Below are 17,506 nucleotides of genomic sequence, written 5' to 3' on the forward strand. Positions count from 1 at the left end.
AGCTAAGATTTTTAGGTTTTTTAATGTTTTTGGCATACTTTAAATCAATAAGATTAAAAATAATGATAATAAAAGTTCTCGTCCCTTCCTTGGGTAAAGCAATTTCGGTTCAAAGACCTAGTCTTCAACTTACGACGAATTTTAAAAATCATATTCTTAACTTAATGAGATAAAGTAAATTTTTGTTTTTAAATTCACACAACTTAAATATGAAATTCAAAATTATTATTAAAAATTCACACCAAACTTAGAATTTAAAATGCATAAAATTAAGAATTTATATTTTAAAAATTCACACCAAACTTAATTTAAAAATTCATAAATTCATATCAAACTTATATTAATTTTTCAAATATTTACAATTTTAAATATATATTGTTTTTACAAAGTTTACAATATTAATTTAAGATTTAAATATTAATTTTAAAAATATGGTAAAAATAAAATTAAAAATCTTTTTGTCTTTTTATCCCACTTTAATCAATCAAATATTATCAAAAATATGCGCCCCTCTTTTCGGTAAAGTAATTTCGGTTACAAGACCTAAACTCATGACGAATTTTTGAAATATTTTGGGTTGATTGATTAAAGATATTTATACCTTAAGAATAAACGTTAAATTTCGCAGTGATGTAATAAATTTCTGAATGATATCAATAATTTCGGTCGCCAAACCTAATTTTATTCAATACCAATTTAATACTTTTTAGAGAACAAATTAGCGTTTATTATCAAAAGGTTAAAAATAAAAATAAAAATAAAAATAAAAACTGTACAGACATACCTGTGAAATAGATTTCTTAGTTATATGATCTATCCCATTCATAAGATAGTCGGTTTAATTGATTTTCCATGGCTACATAGGCGTAACCTCGAGCATTCAGTATCTTTTCTTCTAAACATATGAACGGTCCGTCTCTGCATAAAGTAACAAATTCGGTATTTGAATAGGTTTGATTATTTGAACATTTACCTCCATGTGACCATTTTCCGCATTTGTGACATCTTTCTAGGTGTCGTGCTCTTCTTTTCGCTGCGGATTTTGATTTTCCTTTACCAAATTGTAACTTATTATCTTCGCATCTGGATTCTTTTCTAACTCCGTCCATTCTTTCTCTGATTACTGATACTATTTCACTCGGGAGTATGTCATTATTTCTTTTAGTGATCAAAGCGTGTAGCATTAGACCATGGTTTAGTTCACAGGCAGTCTTCATTTTGTAAAAACCTAAAAAAATAAAAATTCAGAATGGGGGGAGAAGACTAGTTCTTTAGGGTCTGCTAGGGAAAGACCATACGTGTTCCATTTTCGAGAACTACACGAAAACAGACAATCTAACTCTAACAGAAATACATATTATCCTTTAAAGACTTGATTCTCCCCACACTTAGTTAGCTGTGGTGTCGAAATTGTGATTAACTTCGTTGTCGACTTCCATCGGACCATGTATGTAATGTTTAACTCTGTCACCATTAACTTTAAATTCCATCCCATTTGAATTTATTAATTCTATCGTTCCGTATGGGAAAACTCTTTTGACTATGAATGGTCCAGACCATCTTGATTTCAATTTTCCAGGAAATAGCTTGAATCGTGAATTGAAAAGAAGAACTCTGTCTCCTTCTTTAAATTCTTTTGAACTTCTGATTCTTTTATCATGCCATTTCTTCGTTCTTTCTTTATAGATTAACGAATTTTCGTATGCTTCATGTCTTAATTCTTCTAATTCGTTTAGTTGACTTAATCGTAGACTTCCGGCTTCATGTAAATCAAGATTACATGTCTTCAAAGCCCAAAATGCTTTGTGTTCAATTTCTACTGGAAGATGACATGCTTTTCCATAAACAAGTCTAAAAGGTGTGGTTCCAATTGGAGTTTTGTAGGCTGTTCTAAAAGCCCAGAGTGCATCCTCCAATTTAATGGACCATTCCTTCGGATTTGATCCTACGGTTTTCTCTAGAATACGTTTTAAAGCTCGGTTGGTATTTTCAACTTGTCCACTTGTTTGTGGATGATATGCGGTGGAGATTTTATGAGTTACTCCATATCTTTTAAGAACTTTCTCAAGTTGATTATTACAGAAATGAGTACCCCGATCACTTATTAAAGCTTTCGGTGTTCCAAACCTTGCAAAAAGACGTTTTAAAAAGTTGACTACAACTCGTGCATCGTTAGTTGGGAGAGCTTGTGCTTCCACCCATTTAGATACATAATCAATGGCTACGAGTATATATAGATTATTATGAGATTTTGGAAATGGACCCATAAAGTCAATACCCCAAATGTCAAATACTTCACATACTTGGATGACATTTTGTGGCATTTCATCACGTTGACTTATTTTTCCGGCCCTTTGACATGCATCACAGGATTTGCAAAGAAGGTGTGCGTCTTTGTAAATTGTAGGCCAATAGAATCCAGCTTCATAAACTTTTCTTGCTGTTAGTTGAGGCCCATAATGCCCTCCTGTTGGTCCTGTGTGACAATGGTTTAATATTTTACTAGCTTCATCTCCAAATACACATCGGCGTATTATTCCATCGGGACAACTTTTAAACAGATGTGGATCTTCCCAGAAATAGTGTTTTATATCACTGAAGAATTTCTTTCGTCTTTGGTATGATAATCCTTTTTCAAGAAATCCACAAACTAAGTAGTTTGCATAGTCTGCAAACCATGGGATTTCTTTATAATCTATCTTCAATAGATATTCATCAGGAAAGTTGTCTTGTATGGCTGATTCATTTAGAACTTCTAATTCGGGATTTTCAAGACGAGAAAGATGATCAGCGGCGAGATTTTCTGCTCCTCTTTTATCTCGGATTTCAATATCAAACTCTTGTAAGAGTAAGATCCAACGGATTAATCTTGGTTTAGCATCTTGTTTTGAAAATAGGTATCTAAGAGCAGAATGGTCGGTAAAGACCACCGTTTTTGCTAGAACGAGATATGATCGAAATTTGTCAAAAGCAAAGACAATAGCAAGGAGTTCTTTTTCAGTAGTTGTATAGTTCGTTTGTGCTCCTTGTAATGTCTTACTAGCATAATATATAGGTTGAAATCGTTTTTCAATCCTTTGTCCTAAAACGGCTCCCATTGCAAAATTACTTGCATCGCACATTAGTTCAAATGGTAGATTCCAATTTGGTGTTATCATGATCGGTGCATTAGTGAGTTTTTCTTTAAGAATATTAAAAGATTTGATACACTCATCTGAAAAGATGAATGGCGCATCCTTTTCTAGGAGTTTATTCATAGGAGTGGCAATTTTAGAAAAATCTTTTATGAAACGTCGGTAAAAACCGGCATGCCCTAGAAAACTCCTAACTCCTCTAACATTGGTGGGATGTGGAAGTTTAGCAATTACATCTACTTTAGCTCTATCCACTTCAATTCCTTCTTTTGAAATTTTATGTCCAAGAACGATGCCTTCTTTAACCATGAAATGGCATTTCTCCCAATTAAGTACTAGATTCGATTTTTCGCATCTAATTAGCATTCGTTCCAGATTAACTAGACATGATTTAAATGTATCACCGAAGACTGAAAAGTCATCCATGAAAACTTCCATGCATTCTTCTATCATGTCATGAAAAATCGCCATCATACACCTTTGAAAGGTTGCAGGGGCGTTACAAAGTCCAAATGGCATGCGTTTGTAAGCAAAAGTACCATAAGGGCACGTGAATGTGGTTTTCTCTTGATCTTCGGGTGCTATTGGAATTTGAAAATATCCGGAAAATCCATCTAGAAAACAATAGTAACTATTTCCGGCTAATCTTTCCAACATTTGATCTATGAAAGGTAAGGGAAAGTGATCTTTTCTGGTGGCGTCATTTAATTTTCTATAATCAATACATACACGCCATCCTGTTACAGTCCTAGTAGGAATAAGCTCATTTTTCTCATTTGTAATGACAGTCATGCCACCCTTCTTAGGTACGCATTGAACTGGGCTTACCCATGGACTATCAGAGATTGGATATATCAAACCTGCATCTAGCAGTTTAATAATCTCTTTCTTAACTACATCTTGCATATTAGGATTTATTCTTCGTTGGCGTTGCACATACGTTTTATGACCCTCTTCCATAAGGATTTTATGTGTGCAATACGAAGGACTTATTCCTTTAATATCATGAATCTTCCATGCAATGGCTGGTTTATGAGCTTTCAACACAGAAATGAGTTGAGATTTCTCATTTTCAGTAAGAGAAGACGATATTATTACAGGTAATTCAGATTTACCATGTAAATAAGCGTATTCCAAATGGTTTGGAAGTGGCTTTAACTCTAATTTCGGAGGTTCTTCTATCGATGATTTATATCGATATCTGTCTTCTTCTTTTAGCATTTGAATTTCTTCTGTTGTTGGTTCATATCCATTAGCTATAAGTGTAGCTAACATTTCAGCTTCATCAATTGGTTCATTACCTTCTCCTAAAGAACATTCTCCTGTTCCTTGTAATTCTGGAAATTCTTCTAATAATTCTGCATGTGCATCTATAGTTTGAATATAATAACATGTATCATCTGCAGATTGTGGTTGTTGCATTGCTCTATCAACTGAAAAGGTAACACTCTCATCCTCTATACTTAGGGTCAGTTTCTTACCGAACACGTCTATCATTGCTTTAGCCGTGTTTAAGAATGGTCTTCCTAATATGAGAGGAACTTGAGAATCTTCTTCCATGTCCAGAACAACAAAATCTACTGGAAATACTAAAGTACCAACTTTAACTAGCATGTTTTCCATTATCCCTCTAGGATATTTTATTGATCTATCGGCTAGTTGTATGCTTATTCTGGTTGGTTTCAATTCTCCAAGGTCTAGTTTACTTTACGCTTTAATTTAAGTCTTGTATTTATTTTATATTTTACATTAGGTTTTAACTGCGACTAAAATCTTAAAATCGACAAACCGGTCATTAAACGGTAAAAACCCCCCTTTATAATAATAATATTACTTATATATATATATTTGTATTTTTAATAAAAGTAAACTAATATAGCGTTGAGCTTTGTTTAAAGATTTCCCTGTGGAACGAACCGGACTTACTAAAAACTACACTACTGTACGATTAGGTACACTGCCTATAAGTGTTGTAGAAAGGTTTAGGTATATCCCATCCGTAAATTAATAAAACTTGTGTCATATTTTGTAGTATTTTGTATTAAAAATAATACTATTTCGTACCCTCACGCTACATCATCAAGTTTTTGGCGCCGCTGCCGGGGAATATCTTAAAAGCCGGAAGCGCAACGCTAATATAAAAAAAAAAAAAGATTTTTTGTTTACTTTTATTAAAATTCGCTTTTGTAAAAATACGTTTTAATTATTCAAAAATATAAAAAGAAAAACAAAAATATATGTATTTTTAAGATTTTGTTAAATATTTAAGTTTTATAAGTTTCTTTATTTTTATTTTAGTTTATAAAAATATAAGTTTAATTTTAATATCTTTTATTTATATAAAAATTAAAAATAGAAAATAAAATAAATAAATAAATAAAGAAAAACGCGTTGAAGATAAAACCTGTCAGCTGAAATTCTGAACCCCGCGACTCGCGGGGTTTTCTTTATAAATTACCGCAACTCGCGGAGGCTACCTGACACACGGACAAAAACCCTAAACCAGCATTAATTACGAATTATTATTAATTATTAATAATATAAACCCTAATTATTATTATTATTATTATTAGTTTTATTTTAAGATTTACTTTTTATTTAATTTGTTTTATTTTGTTTAAATTAGTTTTAATTAATTTGTAAAATTAGTAGTTTTATTAAATAAATAATATAAAAATAATATTTTTATAAAAATTGTAATTTTTACAATTTTTTGTATATTTTTATATTTTGTCCCTTTTTAATCGTTGTAGCGTAATATTTGTATTTTTTAGCTCATATTTAATTTTAAACTTAGTTTTTGCTATAGTTATTTTTACTCCTAGATTTTTAGGCTTTGCCGTAGAATTCCTTAAGTGCTTTTTCTTTAGACTAAGATTTAGGTGCTTTAGAATTTTGCGACGCCTTTTTAAGTTTTAGTTTCTTTTTAAGTTATTTCCATTTGGGATTTAGTTTCTCCTGTAAGCTTTAATATTTTTAGACCTTTTACTATGTACCAATTGTCATTCCAATTAGTAATCTCAATTTGCGATTATAATTTTAAGTTAGTTGTAGTAATAAGGTTAGGTTAGTTAAGTATTTTTAAGTTTTTATAAGTTTCTTTTATTTTTCCGTCACCTTTTATTTTTCAACCATTTTTTTTTCTTTTTCGACCTTTTGCGACGAACTCTTTTTCTCTCTTATTTCTCGCTATTCTAGTTTTAGGACTTAGAATTTTTTCTACTTCTTATCTAAATTTCTTAAAATTACGAAAATTTATTTTGAGTGGTTAAATTGATAGACATCAAAATTTTCTGGTTCGTAGTAATAGTTGGATTTGTACGTGGACCGGGTTATTGGAGCCAAACAGTCCTCAATTATATTGAGACCAAACGAATCCTGCCCCTCTGCTGCATCTTTTGGCTATTCGAAACGTGGGCAAAATCAGAAAAGTCTATTGATTGGATAACTTATTATAATTTTTCTTTCCTTTTAAAAACTAATAGGATATTCAGTGAATGCACCGAGCAAGACGTTCACCACCTTTTGTACGTTCACCACCTGTAACTAGATCAAGACATTTAGCAAATATAACCGCCGTTGATTTTTCTTTAGAATCGTCATCCAGTCAACCAAGTACTTCAGTTCAAATTTCCGATAATCCATTTTTTGAACCCAACCTCACAATTGAGAATCCGGAGAATATTCAGGAACGGTTCGTAGATCCTGAACCACTAAACTTTCCTCCGGAACCACCAATCATTCAAACAAAGATTGTTGAGGAACGAACCATTAAATCAGAATCATCTAGTGATACCGATTCAACAAATTCAATTATGGAGAATCTGGAACCTTTAAGTATGGAAGACCGAATGAGAGCTAAACGCACTGGCCAAGGTCACGCAATTACTCATCCAGACATTAATGCGCCAGATTATGAAATCAAAGGACAAATTTTACACATGGTGACTAATCAATGCCAATTTAGTGGTGCGCCGAAGGAAGATCCAAATGAACATCTACGTACCTTTAATAGGATCTGCACACTATTTAAAATCCGAGAAGTGGAGGATGAACAGATATATCTCATGTTATTTCCCTGGACTTTAAAGGGAGAAGCCAAAGATTGGTTGGAATCGTTACCTGAAGGGGCGATTGATACATGGGATGTTTTAATTGACAAATTTCTTAAACAATTCTTTCCTGCATCTAAAGCCGTAAGACTTCAAGCAGAAATTGTTACGTTTACACAGAAACCAAATGAAACTCTATATGAGGCGTGGACAAGATATGGAAAGTTATTAAGAGGATGTCCGCAACATGGTTTAGACACCTGTCAAATAGTACAAATATTCTACCGAGGATGCGACATCACTACAAGGAAAGACATAGATATAGCAGCTGGTGGTTCTATTATGAAGAAAACCGAAACTGATGCTTACAAAATTATTGATAACACTGCTTCCCACTCACATGAGTGGCACCAAGAAAAAGATATCGTTAGATCATCTAAAGCAGCTAGAGCCGATTCTAGCCATGACTTAGATTCCATTTCCGCAAAGATAGATGCTGTGGAGAGACGAATGGAAAAGATGACTAAAGATATTCACTCAATACGAATTAGTTGTGAGCAGTGTGGAGGACCACATTTGACAAAAGATTGTCTCAGTATTGAATTAACAATGGAACAAAGAGAGAATATTTCATACATAAACCAAAGGCCTGGAAATAATTATCAGAATAATTATCAACCGCCAAGACCAATTTACAATCAAAACCAGAATTATAACCGAAATATTCCATACAACAACCAACAAGGTCCTAGCAATCAACAAGTATCCAATAATACTTACAATCAGCAAAGACCTAATTTTCAAAACAAACCACCACAACAAACCGATGATAAAAAGCCAAATTTAGAAGATATGATGACGAAGCTAGTTGAAACTCAAACGCAGTTTTTCACATCTCAGAAACAAACCAATGAACAAAATGCTCAAGCATTTAGAAATCAACAAGCTTCTATTCAAAATCTGAAACAAGAAGTAAGTAACCTAGCAAGGTTAATAGGTGAAAGAAAACCGGGAAGTCTACCTAGTGATACAAATGCTAACCCCCGGAATGAAACAGCTAAAGCCATTACCACAAGAAGTGGTACAACACTTAAACCACCTGAAATACCTGTAACTTCTGATGAAACTATTCCTACTCCACAAGAACCACAACCTGATCAAGATAAGGAAAAAGAACCGGTAGTTGAGAAGGTTAATGAAAATAACACAGTTAAGGATAAACCTTATGTTAAACCATACCAACCACCACTTCCTTACCCGAGTAAAATGAAGAAAGAAAAACTTGAAGCCGAGCAATCCAAATTTTTGGATATGTTTAAACAGATAAATGTAAATCTTCCTTTCATTGATGTGATTTCAGGAATGCCTAGATATGCTAAATTCTTGAAAGATCTAATCTCAAATAGAAAGAAAATGGAAGAACTCTCGGCTGTTACTATGAATGCTAATTGTTCAGCAGTGCTGTTGAATAAGATACCAGAAAAACTATCTGATCCAGGAAGTTTCACAATTCCATGTTTTCTGGGTAGTCTTAGTTTAATAGAAGCATTGGCAGACTTAGGTGCTAGTATAAATTTAATGCCGTATTCACTATACGCTAAACTAGACCTTGGAGAATTGAAACCAACCAGAATATGCATACAACTAGCCGATAGATCAATAAAATATCCTAGAGGGATAATGGAGAACATGCTAGTTAAAGTTGGTACTTTAGTATTTCCAGTAGATTTTGTTGTTTTGGACATGGAAGAAGATTCTCAAGTTCCTCTCATATTAGGAAGACCATTCTTAAACACGGCTAAACCAATGATAGACGTGTTCGGTAAGAAACTGACCCTAAGTATAGAGGATGAGAGTGTTACCTTTTCAGTTGATAGAGCAATGCAACAACCACAATCTGCAGATGATACATGTTATTATATTCAAACTATAGATGCACATGCAGAATTATTAGAAGAATTTCCAGAATTACAAGGAACAGGAGAATGTTCTTTAGGAGAAGGTAATGAACCAATTGATGAAGCTGAAATGTTAGCTACACTTATAGCTAATGGATATGAACCAACAACAGAAGAAATTCAAATGCTAAAAGAAGAAGACAGATATCGATATAAATCATCGATAGAAGAACCTCCGAAATTAGAGTTAAAGCCACTTCCAAATCATTTGGAATACGCTTATTTACATGGTGAATCTGAATTACCTGTAATAATATCGTCTTCTCTTACTGAAAATGAGAAATCACAACTCATTTCTGTGTTGAAAGCTCATAAACCAGCCATTGCATGGAAGATTCATGATATTAAAGGAATAAGTCCTTCGTATTGCACACATAAAATCCTTATGGAAGAAGGTCATAAAACGTATGTGCAACGCCAACGAAGACTAAATCCTAATATGCAAGATGTAGTTAAGAAAGAGATTATTAAACTGCTAGATGCAGGTTTGATATATCCAATCTCTGATAGTCCATAGGTAAGCCCAGTTCAATGCGTACCTAAGAAGGGTGGCATGACTGTCATTATAAATGAGAAAAATGAGCTTATTCCTACTAGGACTGTAACAGGATGGCGTGTATGTATTGATTATAGAAAATTAAATGACGCCACCAGAAAAGATCACTTTCCCTTACCTTTCATAGATCAAATGTTGGAAAGATTAGCCGGAAATAGTTACTATTGTTTTCTAGATGGATTTTCCGGATATTTTCAAATTCCAATAGCACCCGAAGATCAAGAGAAAACCACATTCACGTGCCCTTATGGTACTTTTACTTACAAACGCATGCCATTTGGACTTTGTAACGCCCCTGCAACCTTTCAAAGGTGTATGATGGCGATTTTTCATGACATGATAGAAGAATGCATGGAAGTTTTCATGGATGACTTTTTAGTCTTCGGTGATACATTTAAATCATGTCTAGTTAATCTGGAACGAATGCTAATTAGATGCGAAAAATCGAATCTAGTACTTAATTGGGAGAAATGCCATTTCATGGTTAAAGAAGGCATCGTTCTTGGACATAAAATTTCAAAAGAAGGAATTGAAGTGGATAGAGCTAAAGTAGATGTAATTGCTAAACTTCCACATCCCACCAATGTTAGAGGAGTTAGGAGTTTTCTAGGGCATGCCGGTTTTTACCGACGTTTCATAAAAGATTTTTCTAAAATTGCCACTCCTATGAATAAACTCCTAGAAAAGGATGCGCCATTCATCGTTTCAGATGAGTGTATCAAATCTTTTAATATTCTTAAAGAAAAACTCACTAATGCACCGATCATGATAACACCAAATTGGAATCTACCATTTGAACTAATGTGCGATGCAAGTGATTTTGCAATGGGAGCCGTTTTAGGACAAAGGATTGAAAAACGATTTCAACCTATATATTATGCTAGTAAGACATTACAAGGAGCACAAACGAACTATACAACTACTGAAAAAGAACTCCTTGCTATTGTCTTTGCTTTTGACAAATTTCGATCATATCTCGTTCTAGCAAAAACGGTGGTCTATACCGACCATTCTGCTCTTAGATACCTATTTTCAAAACAAGATGCTAAACCAAGATTAATCCGTTGGATCTTACTCTTACAAGAGTTTGATATTGAAATCCGAGATAAAAGAGGAGCAGAAAATCTCGCCGCTGATCATCTTTCTCGTCTTGAAAATCCCGAATTAGAAGTTCTAAATGAATCGGCCATACAAGACAACTTTCCTGATGAATATCTATTGAAGATAGATTATAAAGAAATCCCATGGTTTGCAGACTATGCAAATTATTTAGTATGTGGATTCCTTGAAAAAGGATTATCGTACCAAAAACGAAAGAAATTCTTCAGTGATATAAAACACTATTTCTGGGAAGATCCACATCTGTTTAAAAGTTGTCCCGATGGAATAATACGCCGATGTGTATTTGGAGATGAAGCTAGTAAAATTTTAAACCATTGTCACACAGGACCAACAGGAGGGCATTATGGGCCTCAACTAACAGCAAGAAAAGTTTATGAAGCTGGATTCTATTGGCCTACAATTTACAAAGACGCACACCTTCTTTGCAAATCCTGTGATGCATGTCAAAGGGCCGGAAAAATAAGTCAACGTGATGAAATGCCACAAAATGTCATCTAAGTATGTGAAGTATTTGACATTTGGGGTATTGACTTTATGGGTCCATTTCCAAAATCTCATAATAATCTATATATACTCGTAGCCATTGATTATGTATCTAAATGGGCGGAAGCACAAGCTCTCCCAACTAACGATGCACGAGTTGTAGTCAACTTTTTAAAACGTCTTTTTGCAAGGTTTGGAACACCGAAAGCTTTAATAAGTGATCGGGGTACTCATTTCTGTAATAATCAACTTGAGAAAGTTCTTAAAAGATATGGAGTAACTCATAAAATCTCCACCGCATATCATCCACAAACAAGTGGACAAGTTGAAAATACAAACCGAGCTTTAAAACGTATTCTAGAGAAAACCGTAGGATCAAATCCGAAGGAATGGTCCATTAAATTGGAGGATGCACTCTGGGCTTTTAGAACAGCCTACAAAACTCCAATTGGAACCACACCTTTTAGACTTGTTTATGGAAAAGCATGTCATCTTCCAGTAGAAATTGAACACAAAGCATTTTGGGCTTTGAAGACATGTAATCTTGATTTACATGAAGCCGGACGTCTACGATTAAGTCAACTAAACGAATTAGAAGAATTAAGACATGAAGCATACGAAAATTCGTTAATCTATAAAGAAAGAACGAATAAATGGCATGATAAAAGAATCAGAAGATCAAAAGAATTTAAAGAAGGAGACAGAGTTCTTCTTTTCAATTCACGATTCAAGCTATTTCCTGGAAAATTGAAATCAAGATGGTCTGGACCATTCATAGTCAAAAGAGTTTTCCCATACGGAACGATAGAATTGATAAATTCAAATGGGATTGAATTTAAAGTTAATGGTCACAGAGTTAAACATTACATACATGGTCCGATGGAAGTCGACAACGAAGTTAATCACAATTTCGACACCACAGCTAATTAAGTGTGGGGAGAATCAAGTCTTTAAAGGATAATATGTATTTCTGTTAGAGTTAGATTGTCTGTTTTCGTGTAGTTCTCGAAAATGGAACACGAATGGTCTTTCCCTAGCAGACCCTAAAGAACTAGTCTTCTCCCCCCATTCTGAATTTTTATTTTTTTTTAGGTTTTTACGAAATGAAGACTGCCTGTGAACTAAACCATGGTCTAATGCTACACGCTTTGATCACTAAACGTAATAATGACATACTACCGAGTGAAATAGTATCAGTAATCAGAGAAAGAATGGACGGAGTTAGAAAAGAATCCAGATGCGAAGATAATAAGTTACAATTTGGTAAAGGAAAATCAAAATCCGCAGCGAAAAGAAGAGCACGACACCTAGAAAGATGTCACAAATGCGGAAAATGGTCACATGGAGGTAAATGTTCAAATAATCAAACCTATTCAAATACCGAATTTGTTACTTTATGCAGAGACGGACCGTTCATATGTTTAGAAGAAAAGACACTGAATGCTCGAGGTTACGCCTATGTAGCCATGGAAAATCAATTAAACCGACTATCTTATGAATGGGATAGATCATATAACTAAGAAATCTATTTCACAGGTATGTCTGTACAGTTTTTATTTTTTTTTTATTTTTAACCTTTTGATAATAAACGCTAATTTGTTCGCTAAAAAGTATTAAATTGGTATTAAATAAAATTAGGTTTGGCGACCGAAATTATTGATATCATTCAGAAATTTATTACATCACTGCGAAATTTAACGTTTATTCTTAAGGTATAAATATCTTTAATCAATCAACCCAAAATATTTCAAAAATTCGTCATGAGTTAAATTAGGTCTTGTAACCGAAATTACTTTACCGAAAAGAGGGCATTAAATTAAAACCGCAAGTTTTGAGCTAAAATTTTCAAATCTGAAACCCACCAAACCCACAAAAATATTATTTTTAGACGTTCTTCATCAATAATTTGAACCTTTTTAATTGTATCTTGTACTTTTGAGCTTTTTGGACCTTTTTGTCTTCAATTTGTCGAATCTGCCTTTTGTCTTCGCACTTATTTAATATAAACGAATATCACTTGAAAATGGAACAATTGCAACTAAAATCTTGTCTTTCTAGGGGGATAATGCTATGAAATATATGTTCCTTTTTAGCCTTATCAATATCCCCACACTTGAGCGTTGCTTGTCCTCAAGCAATATAGTCTTGAAATACTAGAATCACTTCTTTATTCTTCACACTTTGTACATCAGTGATTTTGATATGGCGGTATAAACAATGGTAGTAACGATATGGTTTACAGTCCCACATGACTATAAAAATTTAGATCCATTAAGGAAATTGGATCTTTATGAAAACATTTGATCTTTTGAAAATTCATTCTTGCTTTTACCCTAGATAAGTTTTCTGATTTGATCCATCATCGGTGTTGCAAAATATATTTGTGGATCAATATTTTGGCTAAAACTTTTAGGTTCGTGTAATCCACTGCTATCCCGGTATCGGAAAGCACACATCCAGTTTACTTGTTCCGTATATTACCTTTCGGTAAACTACCGTCCGGTTGTAAAGGAAAGCGATGAACAAGAAACTGTTAAGGCAATGTGTAGTGACCCGAACTTTTCCATGTTTATATATATTAATTGAGATTGATATTTACATGATTAAATGTTTCCAACATGTTAAGCAATCAAACCTTTTAAGACTTGATTAATTGAAATATGTTTCATATAGACAATTGACCACCCAAGTTGATCGGTGATTCACGAACGTTAAAACTTGTAAAAACTATATGATGACATATATATGGATATATATATATAGTTAACATGATACTATGATAAGAAAACATATCATAAAGTATATTAACAATGAACTACATATGTAAAAACAAGACTACTAACTTAATGATTTTTAAACGAGACATATATGTAACGATTATCGTTGTAAAGACATTTAATGTATATATATCATATTAAGAGATATTCATACATGATAATATCATGATAATATAATAATTTAAAATCTCATTTGATATTATAAACATTGGGTTAACAACATTTAACAAGATCGTTAACCTAAAGGTTTCAAAACAACACTTACATGTAACGACTAACGATGACTTAACGACTCAGTTAAAATGTATATACATGTAGTGTTTTAATATGTATTTATACACTTTTGAAAGACTTCAATACACTTATCAAAATACTTCTACTTAACAAAAATGCTTACAATTACATCCTCGTTCAGTTTCATCAACAATTCTACTCGTATGCACCCGTATTCGTACTCGTACAATACACAGCTTTTAGATGTATGTACTATTGGTATATACACTCCAATGATCAGCTCTTAGCAGCCCATGTGAGTCACCTAACACATGTGGGAACCATCATTTGGCAACTAGCATGAAATATCTCATAAAATTACAAAAATATGAGTAATCATTCATGACTTATTTACATGAAAACAAAATTACATATCCTTTATATCTAATCCCTACACCAACGACCAAAAACACCTACAAACACTTTCATTCTTCAATTTTCTTCATCTAATTGATCTCTCTCAAGTTCTATCTTCAAGTTCTAAGTGTTCTTCATAAATTCCAAAAGTTCTAGTTTCATAAAATCAAGAATACTTTCAAGTTTGCTAGCTCACTTCCAATCTTGTAAGGTGATCATCCAACCTCAAGAAATCTTGGTTTCTTACAGTAGGTTATCATTCTAATACAAGGTAATAATCATATTCAAACTTTGGTTCAATTTCTATAACTATAACAATCTTATTTCAAGTGATGATCTTACTTGAACTTGTTTTCGTGTCATGATTCTGCTTCAAGAACTTCGAGCCATCCAAGGATCCATTGAAGCTAGATCCATTTTTCTCTTTTCCAGTAGGTTTATCCAAGGAAATTAAGGTAGTAATGATGTTCATAACATCATTCGAATCATACATATAAAGCTATCTTATTCGAAGGTTTAAACTTGTAATCACTATAACATAGTTTAGTTAATTCTAAACTTGTTCGCAAACAAAAGTTAATCCTTCTAACTTGACTTTTAAAATCAACTAAACACATGTTCTATATCTATATGATATGCTAACTTAATGATTTAAAACCTGGAAACACGAAAAACACCGTAAAACCGGATTTACGCCGTCGTAGTAACACCGCGGGCTGTTTTGGGTTAGTTAATTAAAAACTATGATAAACTTTGATTTAAAAGTTGTTATTCTGAGAAAATGATTTTTATTATGAACATGAAACTATATCCAAAAATTATGGTTAAACTCATAGTGGAAGTATGTTTTCTAAAATGGTCATCTAGACGTCGTTCTTTCGACTGAAATGACTACCTTTACAAAAACGACTTGTAACTTATTTTTCTGACTATAAACCTATACTTTTTCTGTTTAGATTCATAAAATAGAGTTCAATATGAAACCATATCAATTTGATTCACTCAAAACGGATTTAAAATGAAGAAGTTATGGGTAAAACAAGATTGGATAATTTTTCTCATTTTAGCTACGTGAAAATTGGTAACAAATCTATTCCAACCATAACTTAATCAACTTGTATTGTATATTATGTAATCTTGAGATACCATAGACACGTATACAATGTTTCGACCTATCATGTCGACACATCTATATATATTTCGGAACAACCATAGACACTCTATATGTGAATGTTGGAGTTAGCTATACAGGGTTGAGGTTGATTCCAAAATATATATAGTTTGAGTTGTGATCAATACTGAGATACGTATACACTGGGTCGTGGATTGATTCAAGATAATATTTATCGATTTATTTCTGTACATCTAACTGTGGACAACTAGTTATAGGTTACTAACGAGGACAGCTGACTTAATAAACTTAAAACATCAAAATATATTAAAAGTGTTGTAAATATATTTTGAACATACTTTAATATATATGTATATATTGTTATAGGTTCGTGAATCAACAGTGGCCAAGTCTTACTTCCCGACGAAGTAAAAATCTGTGAAAGTGAGTTATAGTCCCACTTTTAAAATCTAATACTTTTGGGATGAGAATACATGCAGGTTTTATAAATGATTTACAAAATAGACACAAGTACGTGAAACTACATTCTATGGTTGAATTATCGAAATCGAATATGCCCCTTTTTATTAAGTCTGGTAATCTAAGAATTAGGGAACAGACACCCTAATTGACGCGAATCCTAAAGATAGATCTATTGGGCCTAACAAACCCCATCCAAAGTACCGGATGCTTTAGTACTTCGAAATTTATATCATATCCGAAGGGTGTCCCGGAATGATGGGGATATTCTTATATATGCATCTTGTTATTGTCGGTTACCAGGTGTTCACCATATGAATGATTTTTATCTCTATGTGTGGGATGTGTATTGAAATATGAAATCTTGTGGTCTATTGTTACGATTTGATATATATAGGTTAAACCTATAACTCACCAACATTTTTGTTGACGTTTAAAGCATGTTTATTCTCAGGTGAATATTAAGAGCTTCCGCTGTTGCATACTAAAATAAGGACAAGATTTGGAGTCCATGTTTGTATGATATTGTGTAAAAACTGCATTCAAGAAACTGAATTCGATGTAACATATTTGTATTGTAAACCATTATGTAATGGTCGTGTGTAAACAGGATATTTTAGATTATCATTAATTGATAATCTACGTAAAGCTTTTTAAACCTTTATTTATGAAATAAAGGTTATGGTTTGTTTTAAAAATGAATGCAGTCTTTGAAAAACGTCTCATATAGAGGTCAAAACCTCGCAACGAAATCAATTAATATGGAACGTTTTTAATCAATAAGAACGGGACATTTCAGTTGGTATCAGAGCGTTGGTCTTAGAGAACCAGAAAATTTGCATTAGTGTTTCTTATCGAGTTTGTTAGGATGCATTAGTGAGTCTGGACTTCGACCGTGTTTTCTTTAAAAATGATTGCTTAACATTTTTGTTGGAAACTATATATTTTTAACATATGAATATTATGTGATATATTAATCTCTTAACGTGTTTGATATTATGTGATAGATGTCTACCTCTAGAACAAGTCCCATTGACTCACCTAATAATAATGAAGAGTCAAATGTAAATTGGAATGATTTGTGGACTGATTCACAAGTTCCCGAAGAGGAACCGGAAGAAGAGTCGGAACCGGAAGAAGAATCGGAACCGGAAGAAGAATCGGAACCGGATGAAGAAATAGAACCGGTGGGGGAAATAATAA

The 17,506-nt window shown here is 33.0% G+C and overlaps 1 pseudogene; it reads right to left on the reverse strand.

Moving 5' to 3' along the window:
- The window catches only part of LOC139849860 (uncharacterized), a 197,477-nt pseudogene that overhangs the window by 21,094 nt on the left and 158,877 nt on the right, over positions 1-17,506 (reverse strand).

Source organism: Rutidosis leptorrhynchoides, chromosome 5, assembly GCF_046630445.1.
Source record: "Rutidosis leptorrhynchoides isolate AG116_Rl617_1_P2 chromosome 5, CSIRO_AGI_Rlap_v1, whole genome shotgun sequence".
NCBI classification, from domain to species: domain Eukaryota; kingdom Viridiplantae; phylum Streptophyta; class Magnoliopsida; order Asterales; family Asteraceae; genus Rutidosis; species Rutidosis leptorrhynchoides.